At 34.3% G+C, this 14,109-nt stretch overlaps 1 pseudogene; it reads left to right on the top strand.

The window, feature by feature from the left end:
- The first annotated feature begins 800 nt into the window (after positions 1-800).
- LOC18095196 (scopoletin glucosyltransferase-like) lies at positions 801-12,536 on the top strand (annotated as a pseudogene).
- The last annotated feature ends 1,573 nt before the right edge of the window (positions 12,537-14,109 follow it).

Consider the following 14,109-nt stretch of genomic DNA (forward strand, 5'->3'; position numbering starts at 1 on the left):
AATTTAAGTTTTAATTACATTAGATGCATATATATGATAATATTTGCAACCTGATTAGTGAGAGTTGTTAGTTGAAACTAATAACTATAATTTTGCACTCATTTAAATTTTCAATAATAATTAAACCATACAAATGGTAAATGATTAAATGTTTAACATTCTTTTCATTTGTATTGTATGTGTTAGATTATTATTTGTTTATTTTAGAATGGAGTGGCAAAATATGTCAATTAAATTGTACTAGATACTAATATTTGTAATTGCTGTCAATAACGCTTAATATGGCTGCATCTAAGAGTATTATTGTTGATTTGAACTATGAAGACAAACTAAGTGAAAAGAATTACGATGTTTGGCATCGTAAGATTGAGTATCTCCTGGAAGAGCAAGAAATGCTGGAAACAATCACACAACCGATGGCTGAACCTGAGTAAGGAAACATTGCTCAGCACAGGCTTGATATGGAAGCATATCAAACCTATAAACTTAAGGATCGTGTAGCTCGCATTTTAATATTGAGCAACATGAGAAATGATATAATGCTGCGTTTTGAAATGCATCGTTCATCTCAATATGTTTAGGATGCAGTAAAGATTTAGTATGGAGGAACCTTCACTACCAGACTTCGCCAGTTAACCCTCAAATTCAATAGTTATAAGAAGTGCCAAAATCAGACGATGAGATAGCATCTTATGGTCATGTTTAACATGATCAATGAATTAAGGGGTGTTGGGCATGAGATGACTGATGAGCAACAAGTCTAAGCAGTTATCCGCTCTTTACCAAGTAATTAGAAACACATGTGTGTTAACCTTACCCACAATGACAACATCAAGACATTTGATGATGTTGCTCGTCATTTTGAGCTTGAAGAAGATCGAATTCACGCTGAGAAGCCTATAAACAAGGCTTTTATATCTGAGACTAAGATGCATGGAGCATATGGCTCTAAATATAAAAAGGGTAAGACAAGAGAGGAATAGAAGCAAGTAGTAGTGGACATAAGCGCAAGCGTGAGAACGGGGCAGTAAGAAAGGCAAGAATATGAATTGTTTCAATTGTGGTAAACCTAGATCACTTTACTCGTGATTGCACTAAGCCAAAGACTCAGGAGCAACTGACCACGTAGCAGGGGATCGAACAACCTTTGTGGAATTTCATCGAATTCTAAAGGGAAGTAGATACTTATACATGGGGAATAATGCTTCCGCTACTGTGCTTAGGATTGGTACCTGCAAATTGGGTTAGCGGGGTGGTTACACATTTTATCTTCATGATGTACTATATCTACGCTCCAAAAGTTCGATGGAATTTTGTGCATGTTCTTACTTTACTCCAATTGGGCTTTAATATTGCGTTTGTTGGTTGTTGTGTAAAAATATATCTGGATAATATTCTTTTATGGTTCTAGTTTTGTATTAAATGGTTTTATGGTGTTAGACACTGTTAATGTATCTATTAATTATGATGCTTCAATTTATGTTGTTCAAAATTCCAGCATTATTAATGATAGTAATATCATAACTAGGCATGCTAGATTAGGACACATTAGGCAAGATCGATTACATAGATTAGCAAGAGCTAGTCTTTTAGGATCACTTACCAAAGAGAAATTGCCCATTTGTGAGCATTGCCTTGCTGGAAACGCAACTAGATTACCATTTGGCAAAGCTAAAAAAGCAAGTAGTCCATTATAGCTTATTCATTCAGACATTTGTGGCCCAATGAATGAGAAGAGGGCAAGGCATGAAGGAAATTATTTCATTACATTTATAGATGATTTTACATGGTTTGGTCATGTTTATTTGATCTCACATAAATCTGAAGTATTGAATTGCTTCATTCAATACACCAATCTGGTGGAGAATAAACTAAACACCAAGATCAAGACTTTAAGAACTGATCGAGGATGTGAATACCTATCTGATCAATTTAAAATTTTTATGATGAAAAGGTTATAGCTAGGCAGCTAACTGTTCCTCTTACTTCACAACAAAATGGTATGGCAGAAAGGAGAAATAGAACCCTATTTGACATGGTTAGGTCAATGATGGCACAAGCTGACTTACCAATTTCTTTTTGGGAAGATGCATTGTTGACTGCTGCTTACATACTTAATTGTATGCCCTCTAAATCTATCTTACCCACCCTATATGAACTATGGAATGGTGTCAAACCTAATCTAGGTTATTTCCATCCATGAGGGTGTGCAACTTATATTCACAATACTTCTCATGAATATTAGAAACTTGGTCGTAGGGGGAAGAAGTGTATCTTTATACGATATTCTAAACATTCCAAATGATTTGTTTTTATGAGTGAAAAAGCTTATGGAAGAGTGACGAAGATTGAATCGCGTGATGTTGTATTCTTAGAAAAGGTTTTTCCAAAGACATGTGAGGTTGAAAAAGATTTTCAATTATATGAAATGCAAAATCTAGATTATGGCGCAACAAGCCATTCAGCAGAGGACTTATATGAAACTTTTAATCCTTCTAGAAATAGTAGGAGTGATATTTTATTTAGTCCTATTCTCATAGAGTAAGATCATTAGCAATCTCAACCTCAAAGAAGCATTCGTGAACCAATTCCTCGTCGTCGATTTGAGATTAAGGGGGAAGCGTTCATGATTGCTCCACAAGATGATGAAGAGCCTAAAACATTCAGTCATGCTCTATCTGTTCCTAAAGCAAAAAAATGGATTAAAGTTATGGAAGAAGAAATGGAGTCGATGAAAATTAATCAAGTCTAGGACTTGGTTGATTTATTGTCATGACGGAGATCCATTGAAAATAAATGGGTTCTTAAAATTAAACGTAAGACGGATGGGTTAATAGAATGTTATAAGGCTCGACTAGTAGTGAAAGGCTACACTCAAGAAGAGGGAATTGATTATGAAGATACATTCTCACCAGTTGTGAGGATTACTTTAGTTCGCCTCATTTTAGCTATACTCGCACATATGTACCTAGAGTTATACCAAATGGATGTTAGAACTATGTTTCTCAGTGGAGAACAAAATAAGGAGATCTATATGGATAAACCTTTAGGATTCGAGACTAAAGGACAAGAGCGTAAAATTTGCAAGCTTAAAAGATCTATATATGGTTTTAAACAAGCTTCTAGACAATGGAATGTTAAATTTCATCAAGCTATCCTTAAGGATGGTTTTACAATGATGGAAAAAGACCATTGCATATATTTAAAATGTTCTAACAATAGTTTTATAATATTGTCCTTATATGTTGACGACATCTTAATAACTGGAAATAGCAAAGAGATGATTAATACTACTAAAAAGTGGTTATCATCAAACTTTAATATGAAAGATATGGGTAAGGTTAGCTATGTTCTTGGTGTGAAAATCATAAGAGATCTCGCTAAATGGCTTGTGGATTTAACTCAAGAGAATTACATTAAAAAGATGTTAGAGCATTATCACATGCAAGATTGCAAACCAACGAACACCTATGTTGATAGAAGCTTAAGCCTAAGCCGTGATATGTTTCCTAAGACTCTAAAAGAAAAGGAGAAAATGTCTAAAGTACCTTATGCTAGTGTTGTCGGTAGTTTGATGTATGCAATAATGTGCACACATCCCGATATATGTTATATCGTTGGATTGGTTATCCAATATCAATCAAACCCTGGTCAAAAACTCTGAATGGTAATCAATAGGATCATACGAAGGCTTACAATCATTGAATAATGAATAAATACCATTACTATATCATGTTATTTATTATTTGTTTTATAGAATATATTGTGAGTATCATATAGTACAATTTGTGAAAGTATGCCGATAGACTTAAATTGGCTCACTCACATGAGCAATAACCTGTAGCACTAGTAAGATGAGTAGAGATGAGATTATTTAATTTTTAATGCTCAATAAACGACTTGGGCGCAGTGGGAACAATTTTAACTCAAAATGATTATTAACATGTCACCTTAGTTGGGACCAAGATGAGGTTCTTAAATAAAAGAATCGACATGAATGAATTCCCACCATTCATGTGTCTATTATAATTGAAGTCGAGTATAAAATTATTCATTTGCCACTAATGACAAATGAGCAAATGAGAATTTCTGATTTGAAGTCTATGTTTTTAGCAACAAGACTAAGATTCATATGATGTATTTTCTATAACAAGGAGAGCAACGACATACACTCTTCGTCTTAATAAAAGAAAAGAGTAAGCTCCACTATAGCATGTATTTCATACTATATGTGCTAGCAACCATTCCAGAAATAAAGAATGGATCCCTGCTTCTTTATTATGTAAGTCCTGCAGATCATATCTAAACTCTTAAAATCTTACCCTTTGTGACTTTTGACTATATCATGAGGTAATGTATTAATGATCGCTACTTTAGGAGTATATCCTATGGTCATGGAATGATTCGACTTAAAGAAATACTCTTAGGAAAGTAAGTAATTTAGATCTGATTGATATGAGAGCGAAAGAAAAATAATTTTAGTTTTACACTTGTTACTTGTATTCACCGACCGAGATTATATCACTTGAATAGATTTGATATGATTTAGAAAACTTGTAAATATAAGGATGGATTGAGTATGAAATTCTTGAGGGATTGAATTATATTCAGTCATGTGTAACTAAAAATGCTTGGGGTATATTAGTACATTTTAAGGAATAATTAATTATGAGGTTGATGTCTCTTATATGGCCTGTATTAGGTTTATATATTGGAGCTCCTTTCACAGTGTGCTTCAGGTCCTACGGTCTGTTCGTCAAGTATGAAATTCTTGAGTAAGTTTGAAGTATAATGTATTAGAGAGATTCAGTCCTTTATGGGCGAGTGGGAGATGTTGGTTATTGGGTTAGGCCTGATCGGCCAATAATGGATGAGCCTGGTCCAAGTATTTAGAGGAGTTACTAAAAAAAGTAATCGCTTCCTCTATTTATATAAATAGGGACATAACCGATATGTAGATGTAAGTTTTTATTATTAAAATAACATAGTTCTCTCTTTCTCTTCTTCCATCTTGGACTCTTTGTATTAACTTGACAAGATTTACAAAGACGTTCGTAGTGTGGAATATCACTAGTAATTGAAGTGACGCTAAAATAAGTTTTCCTTTCCATTCTATAGACGACAATCCCAAAAATCTTCAATGATGATTCTCTAACCTTTTGAATTAACCTAGTAAAATCAGTTTCCACGTTTTGTTTCACATATTCTGGCAGGTGCTTGCTTCTGAACTTGATGTCACCAGGAAGCTCAGGCACCACAAACAGCTTAGAATCAGAAGAACTTTTCTTATACGGCATATATATGTTCAAGCAATCTAAAGTGCACAAAGAAAAGCAACTGATGCCATGAAATACTAATCTTGGAATCCCAAATTTGGTTGCAGCATTAGTAGTCCAAGGAAGGAACATGTCAATAGTAAGACAATCAGGGTGGCATTCTTGTAGTAGCTTCTCAAGTGGTTGTTGGTGCATGGTTGTTGCCATGGAAAAAAATTTGGTCATTTCTCCCTCTATCTCATGAGAAGTGATCAAATCTGTGTTTTCGCATCCTTCTGGCAATCCAACGTCAACAGCAGGAAACTTGATGGTTTTGATATTGATATCTAGGGGTGAGCAAAAAAACTGAGAAACCAATTAAACCGAGAAAAAAATAACCAAAAAAATCGATTAAACCGATTATTATTTTTTTAAAAATTTGGTTTGGTTTTGGTTTAAGAAACCTGAAACCGACCAAACCCCAACCGAATCGAATCAGTTCAGTTAAGGGGGTACTATAAATACAAAAAATAAAATGCTTTTTAATTCTTAACCCTAGCAATACCTGTCCGTGTCCAGCCACAATACCCGTCCACGTCCAGTCGCCCCTTCTCAACCCTCACAATTCACAGATCTCATTCTCAAGTCTCAATCTCAGAATCTCTCACACTCTCAGCCTAATCAAAAATAATTTCCCCATTATCTAATAAAATCAAGTTAATCAATCTTCATCTCAATTCTCCTGACTCTTGTTATCTACTGGTAAACCTTCAATCTTCATCAAAAGATCTAACAAACGAGCCACATCCCTCTCCCAGTCTCCCACACGGGCATGATACACACCACACCTAACCTCCAGATCTAGCAAACCAATCATCTCCCTCTCTCACACCCGACCTTGAATCTTGTCACACCAAGTATGATTTTTTTTTTATCAATCTCTGTTTTTTTTTTTTAACATATGCTTTGTGATCTGTGTATTTGTTAAAGTGGTATATTCTTACAAAAAATCAGAATTTAAGCTTAGAGTGATATTTTGGTTGATTTGGGATTCTGGAAATATGCTTAAATTTAGATCTGTTGTTTGTTTATTAGATCTGTTTTAGATTGAAATAAGTGGGTCATCTGTTTTAACATATGCTCTATGATTCGACATTCATCCTGTCTCCCACATTTATGAAAATACTTACAATTAATTTTCATGAATATATTCCAAGAAAGCATGTAAATACAATTAAAAACATGGTTTATATTCCTTGTGATTCCTTAACCCACGGGCCACAGTTCATTGTTCTTCATTTCCTTTTGTTTTCTGTCTTTATTAAACTTTTCTTATGGACTAATTTCTTGAATTGTGTTTCACATGTTTATTATTTAGCAAATTTATGATAGTTTTTTAATAAATTGCTTAAAGTTATTTATAAAATGAGAAAAATATCTTTATAGATTTTTGAAAGAAATGTCTATATTTTATTAGATCCCACTATTTCAAGAATCAAGACCATCCATTGGCTCTTGGATAGGAACATAAATGCAACAGCCTGGAAGCTGCTAATTCTTCTTGATTTTGGACATTCTTAACCAGGACTCAATTTTATTAGCTGTTATTGGAAATTTTCCTGCGCTAAACCTAATTAGCTAGTAATCATTCTAGTTCACTTGGTATTTCCAAGTATCCAGTTCTTCCTTTATCTCTCGTACATGTGAGTGAGGAATGTAAGGAAAGGAAAACCTTAATATCTTTGCTTGTAGAAATTTGGGATCACTTTACAAAACTTGATGTTGATCCTAAAACCCCTAAAGCTGAATGTAATTATTGTGGAAAACATTATACATGTCATACTATTGCTAATGGCACAAGTAATATGTGAAGTCATTTAAAAGCGTGCAAAAAGTTTTCTTTTATAGTTGATAGGAAACAAAAAGTTTTGGTATTAGAACCTAAGATAGAGAAGGGTGAATTGGGAGATCAAAATGTGGGAACTCTTAAGGCAATAGGTTATAATTATGATGAATGTAGACAAGCACTAGCAAAGATGGTTATAATTAATGAGTTGCCTTTTAATTTTATGGAGGGTCAGGGATCTAAATTGTTTGCTAGGACCATGCAATCTAGATTTGACATTCCTTCTCGTTTCACTATTATGAGAGATTGTTTGAAACTTTATGTTAAAGAGAAGGATTGATTGAGGACAGCTCTTAGGAGTCAACAATTGTGCTTAACAATAGATACATAGACATCAATCCAAAATATTAATTATATGTGTTTAACAGCTCATTAGATTAATAATGAGTGGAATTTGCATAAAAAATTCTCAATTTTTGTCAAGTTTCCAATCATATGGGTGAGATAATTGGTCAAGTTATTGATAATTGTATGTTAGAGTAGGGGATTGATAAAGTTTTGACTGTTACAATAGATAATGCAAGCTCTAATAATGTGACTCTTTCATTTTTGAAAAATACGATGAAAGATTAGCCAACTAATATATTGTCAAATGAGCATTTGCATGTTAGATGTTGTGCACACATTGTAAACATCATTGTGTGTGATGACTTGAAAGAGATTAATGTTTCAGTTGTTAAAATTCGAAATGCAATTAGGTTTATGAGATCTTCACTGTCGAGGCAACTTGCATTTAAGAAGTGTGCAGAAAAGTTGCATATAGAGTGTAAGAAATCATTGTGTTTAGATGTTGCAACTCGATGGAATTCAACTTATCTTATGCTAGAAGCTGCTGCAAAGTTTGAAAAGGTGTTTGTGAAGTTAGGTGAAAAAGAACCTAGGTATATGAGTTACTTTTTGGAGGTTGATTCAAAGGGGAATAAAAAAAACATAGGGCCAACTAGTTTGGAGGATTGGGAAAGTGCTAGAACTTTGATGAAGTTCTTAAAGATCTTTTACATGGTTACATTGAGATTTTTTGGCTCATTACATGTCACATCAAATTCCTTTTTCAATGAATTGATTTACATGCATACAAACTTGTTGTCATTGTGTAAAAATAAAGATAATCTTTTAAGTGGAATGACGATGAATATGATGTTAAAGTTTGAGAAGTATTGGGGTTGTGAAGCAAATTAGAATTTTTTGTTATATGTGGCTAATGTCTTAGATCCATGTTTCAAGTTGAAATATGTGAAATTTTATTTTGGTGACTTGTATAATTATGACAAAACACAATTGCTAACAAATAAGGTGAAAGATACTTTGGTGAGTTGATGAAGTGGTGGATAATAATATGCATAAACAAGATGTTAATGCTATTGATGATATGGAGGTAGATGTTAACACTTTGGCTCGATTCAAAAGACATTTACAGGAGGAGGATAGTGTGGAAAATAGAAATGAGGTTTAGAGGTATTTGGTTGATGGTTGTAAGGATCTTAATGATGATAAGTTAGATATTTAAGGTTGGTGGAAGAGTAATGCTTCGAATATAAGACACTTTCAAAGGTTGCACAACATATTCTAGCTATTCATATATCCACAGTGGCTTCTGAATCAGCTTTTAGCACAGATAGTCCTATACTCGATCAATTTCGAAGTTCTCTATCTCCAGCAACAGTTCAAGCACTCATTTGTTGTCAAAATTGGTTGCATCATGGACCAATTTCAACTGATATTAGAATCTTGATAAATGATTTTGAAACCTACGAAAACCTTGAGTGAGGTAATTTTTTTTATAAACTTGCACCTTTTATTTTGTGATTTAATTAAAATGTTTTCAATTGTCTAATATGTCTAATTTTTTATTTTATAGAATTTGGTGGAAAGTTACATCTAGCAATAGATGATAATTAGTTCAAAAGTCTGTTGGATAGTAAAATACTACTTTTTTATTTTTATATCTTCTAATTTAATTTATCATGTTATAATTCTAGATTTTGAATTCCAGGTTTTGATGTCAAAGGTATTATGGAATCAAAGTACAATGTTCTTAATGTGTTTTTCGATTGGGATAATGTGCACAATGAAGATTTATATTTTTTGCATGAAGTGTTTTATGATAAGGTTATTTGTTGTTTTTTTAAGCCCTTTTGAAGACAATGCTTTGTAATTTAAATTTAAATTTGGTATGTGTTATTTAAACTTTGATGTAGGAGTCTTACTCCAAAAAAAATATTAATTAGGAAGACTTGCATCATATTGAACACAATATTGACACTAATAATGTAATATAAATGAATATTCAGTGTTAAAAAAATTAAATATATTCTAGAATCTTGTAACAAAATTAGACAATATTAACATCAATTACAAGCCCATCAGAAAAGCTCATAAGAAAGCCCAAAAACAGCCCAAAAAACAATACAGTTTTTTTCTTATTTTTTTTGTTAAATAACTGAAACCGGTCGGTTGGAACTAATTTCGGTTTTTTTTAAAAAATCAGTTTGGTTATTCTATAAGTAAAAACCGAACCGAACCGAAAATGATAACCCCAATTGATATCAAAGCCCAAACCTTTTGACCTCTGGATTGTTCTGGAAACATGTTCGGTATCATGTGGCCATTTGCCATGAAGGGGAAGAAGAAGATGTGTACCTGATTCTCCTCACCACCCATGTATATTCCTTGCAATCAAAAGACTAAAAGAGGTGCTACTGACGCTGATAATTGGAGACAATAACACCGTTAAGCCTTTCAAGATGAACTGGATTACTGGATTAAGCAGAGAAGAAAATGATGATGTTGCAGACAAGGAATGTAAAGTCTATTTTTCTATGCGTGGGATGTCTGAAGAATGAGTGGCGCGTGTTGAGGTTTGGACAATATTACAAACCGGCTTTTATAAATTTGTAACCGCAAAAACTTGAACATTTTTAGTGCTGTTCTTGTGTCAAGAAATGCATTTCAAGAAATACCCGCTTTCTTTTCTTCATCATTTGTTCGGGAGGTGACCAATGAAGTTGCTATGGATGATGATTCTTGTGTTTCGGCCACTGTCATGAAGGATATATATCGTTAATCATTGTTCGGTATCGGTTCCTTTTTCCTCTTACATGTATTTTTACGAGTAATCACAACATTATGTGCTGGAACTGCAAAGGTGCAGGGAAACAGGATTTCAAGACTATATATTATTGGTGAACTAGGGAGAAGATGCAAACCTCATTTTTCCTACTCGGGACTCATTTTTCGTTGGTCAGAGCAGAGGAGGTTTCCACTGCATTGGGTTTCGACACTGTTGTTAGAGTGGATGCCAGGGGGTTTGCTGGTATATAGGCTTTATGGAATTCTCAGATGATTCACGTTTTGTTCATGTTTAACTTTTGTCGGTGGTGGATCATGCTGGGCTGCAATGGTTGTCCTATGCGGTTTATGCTAGTCCTCTTTCTGCTCTCAATGATAAATTATGGACTCGTCTCCATGAATTATACTGCTGATGTTCCATGGATCGGTATACCCTGCAGAGAAGAAAAATGAAAAAAAATATAATAACAATTATTATTATTGTTAAAAATATTATTATTTGTCTTATAAATATTTTTTTTATTATAATTAAAAGTAATATAATTAAAAATATTATTATCTGTATTATAAATATTATTTTTTTTAGTACAATTAAAAATATTAATATTACAAATAGTATTATTTGTGTTATAAATATTATTATGGATCGGCAGACCTTGCCGAGAAGAAAAATGAAAAAATCAATATAATAACAATTATTATTATTATTATTATTATTATTATTATTGTTAAAAATATTATTATTTGTCTAATAAAGATTAATTTTTTTATTATAATTAAAAGTAATATTATCTGTATTATAAATATTATTATTTTTATTATAATTAAAAGTATTAATATTAAAAATAGTATTATTTGTATGCAACATCATCATTTTCTGCCCCAGCTATTAAAATGATATTATTTGTATGCATAATATCATTTTAATGGCAGAAAATGATGATGTTCCATACAAATAATATTATTTTTAATATTAACACTTTTAATTATAATAAAAATAATAATATTTATAATACAGATAATATTACTTTTAATTATAATAAAAAAATTAATCTTTATTAGACAAATAATAATATTTTTAACAACAACAATAATAATAATAATAATTGTTATTATATTGATTTTTTCATTTTTCTTCTCGGCAAGGTCTGCCGATCCATAATAATATTTATAACACAAATAATACTATTTATAATATTAATATTTTTAATTGTACTAAAAAAATAATATTTATAATACAGATAATAATATTTTTAATTATATTACTTTTAATTATAATAAAAAAAATATTTATAAGACAAATAATAATATTTTTAACAATAATAATAATTGTTATTATATTTTTTTTCATTTTTCTTCTCTGCAGGGTATACCGATCCAGCCGCGTGCATGGGCCTCTAAATCCAAGGGCGGTTAAAATAGAACTCGGCTACCGGGTCTGCACCCAGCGTGTGGGTCTGCTGGGCCTATAAATAGTTTCTATGAGCTCGAGTCGGATTATGCTAATTTTTTCAAGGAGTTAGGGAGGAAGGCATGGCACATAGGCCCAGTTTCGCTATGCAATAGAGAATTTGAAGATAAAGCACAGAGAGGAAAGGAAGCTTCAATTGACGAACATGAGTGTTTGAAATGGCTGGACTCAAAGAAGCCTAATTCAGTTGTTTATATATGCTTTGGAACTGTAGCCAATTTCAGTGATTCTCAGCTAAAGGAGATTGCAATAGCTCTTGAAGCTTCAGGGCAGCAGTTTATTTGGGTTGTCAGGAAAGACAAGAAAGCTAAGGATAACGAGGAATGGTTGCCTGAGGGATTTGAGAAAAGAATGGAAAGCAAGGGACTGATTATAAGAGGATGGGCGCCACAAGTAGTGATTCTTGATCACGAAGCTATAGGGGGGTTTGTGACTCATTGTGGGTGGAATTCGACCATTGAAGGCATAGCTGCCGGGAAGCCAATGGTAACATGGCCAGTTTCCGCAGAGCAATTCTTTAATGAGAAGCTGGTGACTGACGTGCTAAAAATTGGTGTGGCTGTTGGTGTTCAACAATGGGTTAACAGTATACGGGGATAAAATTACGAGTGGAGCTGTAGAAAAGGCCGTAACTCGAATCATGACAGGTGAAGAAGCAAAGGAAATGAGAAGCAGAGTTGAGGCCCTTGGAGGAATGGCAAAGAGGGCTATCGAAGAAGATGGTTCATCTTACTCTAATTTGAATGCTCTAATTGAAGAATTAAGAGGCAGGCGCCACTGAAAACAAGCAAGCAGTAGGAAGATTTCAGATTTTTAAGCTATGGCAGGGAACTTGATTTTAAGCTATTGCAATCTCCTTTAGCTGAGAATCACTGAAATTGGCTACAGTTCCAAAGCATATATAAACAACTGAATTAGGCTTCTTTGAGTCCAGCCATTTCAAACACTCATGTTCGTCAATTGAAGCTTCCTTTCCTCTCTGTGCTTTATCTTCAAATTCTCTATTGCATAGCGAAACTGGGCCTATGTGCCATGCCTTCCTCCCTAACTCCTTGAAAAAATTAGCATAATCCGACTCGAGCTCATAGAAACTATTTAGCATAATCCGACTCGAGCATTAAGACGCGGCTGCTATGAAGGAGCAGAGGGCATGCGCAGGTTCCGAGAACGAGTTGACTCTTGTCAAGGTGGTGAGCTCGGTAATGGCATTGTAATACTCAGAGTATGAAGATAGATATGGATCAACCTTTATGGGCTGCCCCCATGGTTAAAGGTGGAAAGCTACCTGGACTCTTACGACTAAGAGCGAGAGACTCACGGAGAAGTAAGGCGTGGTTCCTAGGGTGGAACAGAGGGCAGGCGCAACTCCTGGATGAGTAGACTCTTGGAAGAGTGGTGAGCTCGTGATCATATTAAGATACTCAGATAATGATTGTCGCACTTGGAAATGGTAATTTCCGTTTGAGGGGGTGTTGTAAGCCTTGGTGTGAGGCTTGATGAACCATTCCGGACCGAGCATGGTTGATATGCTCGAAGGGGAATGCTGTGTATCCCAGAGACAAGCGTTAACACTCTTCAGATGTGAAGTGGCAGACCATCTGGTTGTAGTGATCCTTTTGTGTGAGAAAAGGTGTGCTTTGGTGACTCTGGTGATGGTAAGGTTTGGCAAGTACCATGTAAACTTGGCCGAAGATGCTCTCAGAATGGTAAGCTTGGAAGAGCTGCAAGATGCAAGCCTGTGCTGAAGAAGCAAGAGGACAGTTGCCCCACATGAATGGCAAAGGGGGTGATTGTTGGGTTATTGCCATTGCATGTACAGCAAATGGTTGGCACCAACCATTGACTATTGGCAGCCACCATTTTCAATGGTTAGGCAACCTACCATGCCTAACCTTGCAGCCATGTTTGACAGCAGAACAAGTGGAGCAGCTGCCATGAAATGCCTATAAATAGAGGCATTATGTGAGAAGCAAAATGAGAGGAGTGAAAACGTGAGTGTGTGTAAGAGAGTGGAGAGAAAAGAGAGCTGCAATGGCAGCAGCCTTGCTGCCATTGCAGCAGCTGCAAGTGCAGCAGTTAAGAGCTGGGAGTTGAGAGAGTGAAGTGATCCTCCTCCTCCATATATATTGTAATCCTTTCTCTATATATCTCAATAATATAGACTCTCCCGTGGATGTAGGCGGATTTGCCGAACCACGTAAAATATTGTGTCAGTGTGCTATCCCTCCTTTGAGCAATTATCAGTATATCCCCGGTCGGAATTCCCAACAATTAAGAGATCGATAGTCGGTGCAAAAATGCCAACTACCATCTTTTTTCTTCACTAGCAACACAGGAGATGAGAAGGGACTGGTGCTAGGTCTTATGTGTCCAGAATTTAACATTTCTTGGACTTATTTTTTGATTTC

Source organism: Populus trichocarpa, chromosome 1 (genome assembly GCF_000002775.5).
Source record: "Populus trichocarpa isolate Nisqually-1 chromosome 1, P.trichocarpa_v4.1, whole genome shotgun sequence".
Classification (NCBI taxonomy): Eukaryota; Viridiplantae; Streptophyta; class Magnoliopsida; order Malpighiales; family Salicaceae; genus Populus; species Populus trichocarpa.